This window comes from Staurois parvus, unplaced genomic scaffold, assembly GCF_062004578.1.
Source record: "Staurois parvus isolate SC_StPar_1 unplaced genomic scaffold, SC_StPar_1.0 ptg000827l, whole genome shotgun sequence".
Classification (NCBI taxonomy): Eukaryota; Metazoa; Chordata; class Amphibia; order Anura; family Ranidae; genus Staurois; species Staurois parvus.
The window spans coordinates 8,131,428-8,137,427 of record NW_028318623.1 but is presented as its reverse complement, the minus strand read 5'-3'; positions in this window follow the sequence as shown (position 1 = coordinate 8,137,427).

Below are 6,000 nucleotides of genomic sequence, written 5' to 3'. Positions count from 1 at the left end.
CAGACTCTGGACTTGGCAACAGCATGAGGAGGCGGTATATAGGGGCCCATGGCAGATTAGGGGCCTGGCAGCAGCTATGTGAGGCCCGTAATCTGCCTGCACCCTATGTCAAAAAATTTAACACACCAGCAGTGTGAAGAGACCTGAAAGTGGCACATGGCATGAGAGACTCTGGACCTGGCAGCAGCAGGAGGAGGCGGTATAGGGGCCCATGGCTGATTAGGGGCCTGGCAGCAGCTATGTGAGGCCCGTTATCTTGCAGCACCCTATGTCAAAAAATTTAACACACCAGCAGTGTGAAGAGACCTGAAAGTGGCACATGGCAGCAGAGTGTGGCGATGGAGACAGCAGCAATGGGAGGCCGTACAGGGACCCATGAGAGACTCTGGACCTGGCAGCAGCAGGAGGAGGTGGTATATAGGGGCCCATGGCAGATTAGGGGCCTGGCAGCAGCTATGTGAGGCCCGTAATCTGCCTGCACCCTATGTCAAAAAATTTAACACACCAGCAGTGTGAAGAGACCTGAAAGTGGCACATGGCAGCAGAGTGTGGCGATGGAGACAGCAGCAATGGGAGGCCGTACAGGGACCATGACAGACTATGGACTTGGCAGCAGCATGAGGAGGCGGTATATAGGGGCCCATGGCAGATTAGGGGCCTGGCAGCAGCTATGTGAGGCCCGTAATCTGCCTGCACCCTATGTCAAAAAATTTAACACACCAGCAGTGTGAAGAGACCTGAAAGTGGCACATGGCAGCAGAGTGTGGCGATGGAGACAGCAGCAATGGGAGGCCGTACAGGGACCATGACAGACTCTGGACTTGGCAGCAGCATGAGGAGGCGGTATATAGGGGCCCATGGCAGATTAGGGGCCTGGCAGCAGCTATGTGAGGCCCGTAATCTGCCTGCACCCTATGTCAAAAAATTTAACACACCAGCAGTGTGAAGAGACCTGAAAGTGGCACATGGCAGCAGAGTGTGGCGATGGAGACAGCAGCAATGGGAGGCCGTACAGGGACCATGACAGACTCTGGACTTGGCAGCAGCATGAGGAGGCGGTATATAGGGGCCCATGGCAGATTAGGGGCCTGGCAGCAGCTATGTGAGGCCCGTAATCTGCCTGCACCCTATGTCAAAAAATTTAACACACCAGCAGTGTGAAGAGACCTGAAAGTGGCACATGGCAGCAGAGTGTGGCGATGGAGACAGCAGCAATGGGAGGCCGTACAGGGACCATGACAGACTCTGGACTTGGCAGCAGCATGAGGAGGCGGTATATAGGGGCCCATGGCAGATTAGGGGCCTGGCAGCAGCTATGTGAGGCCCGTAATCTGCCTGCACCCTATGTCAAAAAATTTAACACACCAGCAGTGTGAAGAGACCTGAAAGTGGCACATGGCAGCAGAGTGTGGCGATGGAGACAGCAGCAATGGGAGGCCGTACAGGGACCATGACAGACTCTGGACTTGGCAGCAGCATGAGGAGGCGGTATATAGGGGCCCATGGCAGATTAGGGGCCTGGCAGCAGCTATGTGAGGCCCGTAATCTGCCTGCACCCTATGTCAAAAAATTTAACACACCAGCAGTGTGAAGAGACCTGAAAGTGGCACATGGCAGCAGAGTGTGGCGATGGAGACAGCAGCAATGGGAGGCCGTACAGGGACCATGACAGACTATGGACTTGGCAGCAGCATGAGGAGGCGGTATATAGGGGCCCATGGCAGATTAGGGGCCTGGCAGCAGCTATGTGAGGCCCGTAATCTGCCTGCACCCTATGTCAAAAAATTTAACACACCAGCAGTGTGAAGAGACCTGAAAGTGGCACATGGCAGCAGAGTGTGGCGATGGAGACAGCAGCAATGGGAGGCCGTACAGGGACCATGACAGACTCTGGACTTGGCAGCAGCATGAGGAGGCGGTATATAGGGGCCCATGGCAGATTAGGGGCCTGGCAGCAGCTATGTGAGGCCCGTAATCTGCCTGCACCCTATGTCAAAAAATTTAACACACCAGCAGTGTGAAGAGACCTGAAAGTGGCACATGGCAGCAGAGTGTGGCGATGGAGACAGCAGCAATGGGAGGCCGTACAGGGACCATGACAGACTCTGGACTTGGCAGCAGCATGAGGAGGCGGTATATAGGGGCCCATGGCAGATTAGGGGCCTGGCAGCAGCTATGTGAGGCCCGTAATCTGCCTGCACCCTATGTCAAAAAATTTAACACACCAGCAGTGTGAAGAGACCTGAAAGTGGCACATGGCAGCAGAGTGTGGCGATGGAGACAGCAGCAATGGGAGGCCGTACAGGGACCATGACAGACTATGGACTTGGCAGCAGCATGAGGAGGCGGTATATAGGGGCCCATGGCAGATTAGGGGCCTGGCAGCAGCTATGTGAGGCCCGTAATCTGCCTGCACCCTATGTCAAAAAATTTAACACACCAGCAGTGTGAAGAGACCTGAAAGTGGCACATGGCAGCAGAGTGTGGCGATGGAGAAAGCAGCAATGGGAGGCCGTACAGGGACCCATGAGAGACTCTGGACCTGGCAGCAGCATGAGGAGGCGGTATATAGGGGCCTATGGCAGATTAGGGGCCTGGCAGCAGCTATGTGAGGCCCGTAATCTGCCTGCACCCTATGTCAAAAAATTAAACACACCAGCAGTGTGAAGAGACCTGAAAGTGGCACATGGCATGAGAGACTCTGGACCTGGCAGCAGCAGGAGGAGGCGGTATAGGGGCCCATGGCTGATTAGGGGCCTGGCAGCAGCTATGTGAGGCCCGTTATCTTGCAGCACCCTATGTCAAAAAATTTAACACACCAGCAGTGTGAAGAGACCTGAAAGTGGCACATGGCAGCAGAGTGTGGCGATGGAGACAGCAGCAATGGGAGGCCGTACAGGGACCCATGAGAGACTCTGGACCTGGCAGCAGCAGGAGGAGGTGGTATATAGGGGCCCATGGCAGATTAGGGGCCTGGCAGCAGCTATGTGAGGCCCGTAATCTGCCTGCACCCTATGTCAAAAAATTTAACACACCAGCAGTGTGAAGAGACCTGAAAGTGGCACATGGCAGCAGAGTGTGGCGATGGAGACAGCAGCAATGGGAGGCCGTACAGGGACCATGACAGACTCTGGACTTGGCAGCAGCATGAGGAGGCGGTATATAGGGGCCCATGGCAGATTAGGGGCCTGGCAGCAGCTATGTGAGGCCCGTAATCTGCCTGCACCCTATGTCAAAAAATTTAACACACCAGCAGTGTGAAGAGACCTGAAAGTGGCACATGGCAGCAGAGTGTGGCGATGGAGACAGCAGCAATGGGAGGCCGTACAGGGACCCATGAGAGACTCTGGACCTGGCAGCAGCAGGAGGAGGTGGTATATAGGGGCCTATGGCAGATTAGGGGCCTGGCAGCAGCTATAGGAGGCCCGTAATCTGCCAGCACCCTATGTCAAAAAATTCAACACACCAGCAGTGTGAGGAGACCTGAAAGTGGCACATGTTTGAGGCATGATTCATGGCGGATTTAGTCAGTTGTGTCAGGAACTGGTGGTTTGAAATCCAGACTAATCCACGCCTGATTCATTTTCACAAACGTGAGTCTCTCCACACTTTGGGTGGACAGTCGTGTCCTCCGCGGAGTTACAATACCTCCTGCCGCACTAAACACGCGCTCCGATGCCACGCTACTGGCCGGGCATGACAGCCTTTCAAGGGCAAATTCAGCTAGTTGGGGCCAAAGGTCAAGTTTCGTTGCCCAGTAGTCAAGGGGATTGTCTACCTCGGTTGGCAGGGTGCTGTCCAAGTAGGCCCAAGCCTGTTGTTTGAGCTCCTGCTCCAGGTCCACCTGATGCTGCTGCTGCTGCTGCGGCTGGTTAGTAGTTTCCTCACTGCGCTGGTGAAGAAAGCTACTCATCATCGACTGCAGACTGAGGCAGCCGCTGCTGGTGGAGCTGCCACTGCTCCTACCACCCCACCCCTCCCCTGCTGCCATGCCAGCGGAACGCGAGCGCACAGGGCCCACAGTGTCTGAGGATGGACGATGGCGCACAAAGGCAGAGACCAACTGACTACATAGGTGGTTTTTATAGTACGTAATTTTGGCCTCCCTCTCAGCAGGTGTGAAAAAGGCCACCATTTTGGACCGGTAGCGAGGGTCCAACAAGGTGGACAGCCAAAAGTCATCCCTCTGTCTGATGGTTATTATTCGGCTGTCGCTACGCAAGCAACCGAGCATGCTATGGGCCATTTGTGCCAAGGAATGCGAGGGACTCCCTGCCTCCATCTCCACAGCATACTGCCACGGTGCGTCTGGGTCCTCTGTCTCCTCCTCCTCCTCCTCTACCAGATGCTCCTGCTCCTCCACTCCTGTCCGCTGAGTGGAAAAACCACCCATTTCACTCAATAATTCCTGAGCACAAATGTCCTCCTCTACCTCCTCCTCTTCTTCCTGTCCTGCCCCCACAGGGGTCATGTGGCGTTGAGATCTGTGCGCCACGTCTACCGCACCCTGACCAGCCATTGTTAACAGCATTTGTTCCAGGACGTGCAACAGAGGAATGACGTCGTTCATCCCATAGTCCTGCCGACTCACGAATAGCGTGGCCTCCTCAAAGGGCCTGAGCAAGCGGCAGGTGTCACGCATGAGCTGCCAATGGCTGACATCTAAGTTACACAGGGGAGTACCTTTATCCGCTTGTAACATCAGGAAATCGGTGATGGCCTTTCGCTGCTCGTAAAGGCGGTCTAACATGTGTAGGGTTGAATTCCACCTTGTTGCAACGTCGCAGATCAGGCGATGCTGTGGAATTCCGTTCTGCCGCTGCAGCTCAATGAGGGTGTTCTTTGCGGTGTAGGAATGGCTGAAATGCATGCACAGTTTACGTGACATTTTAAGGATGTCTTGCAGTGGGATGGTGGATTTTAGGAACCGCTTGACAACCAGATTGAACACGTGAGCCATGCATGGCGCATGGCACAACCTTCCTTGACGCAGAGCAGACACCATGTTCTTTCCGTTGTCAGTCAACATGGTTCCGATTTTTAGTTTGCGCGGAGACAGCCATCTGTCGATTTCTCTGTTCATTACACTCAGCAGTTCCTCCCCTGTGTGACTACGTTCGCCAAGGCATACCAGGTGCAGCACAGCGTGACACCGTTGCGCCCTGCACATGTGATATGCCGGTCGGGTAATGGGACTTGGCACGGGGGTGGCGGCTGAGGACACGGCGGAAAAAGAGGTGGTAGAGGCGGACATGCTTGCTGGACCAAGGACGTGCAAACGTGGAGGCAAAAGCGTCGTGACCTGTCCAAGTTGCTGGTGCGGCTGTGCCGGCACCACGTTCACCCAGTGGGCCGTAAATGACATGTACTGTCCCTGACCGTAGTTACAGCTCCACACGTCGGCGCTGCCGTGCACTTTGGCAGAGACCGACATGCTCAAAGACTGGCCCACCATCTCTTCTACATGTGAATGCAGGGCTGGCACTGCCTTTTGGGCAAAGAAATGACGGCTTGGCACTCTCCACCGCGGCGCGGCACAAGCCATCATTTCTCGGAAAGGTGCTGAGTCCACCAGTTGGAAAGGGAGGGACTGCAGCACCAGCAACTTGGACAGGAGGACGTTCAGCTTTTGCACCGTCGGGTGCGTGCTCGCAAACTGTTGTCTCTTGGATACGGATTCCAAGAAAGACTGTTGACGGAATCCGAGAAGAGGAGTAGCAGGAGAAGGAGCATCTGAACGAGCGGAAGATGCCAATGAGCGACAACTCCCCTCAGCAGAGGTGTTGGAGCCTTGACTGGCTGATAGAGGGCGATTGACGACGTCGGGTGACGGAGCAAGTAACGGAGCGGGTGATGGAGCGGGGGCTGGGGCAGGCAGAACCGCCGTATGTTTATCACGGTTTTCCCAGGCCACCGAATGGTGACGCTGCATATGCTGACGCAACGCTGTAGTCCCAACATGGGCCCCCTGGCCACGCTTGCATTTCTGGCCACATAGTC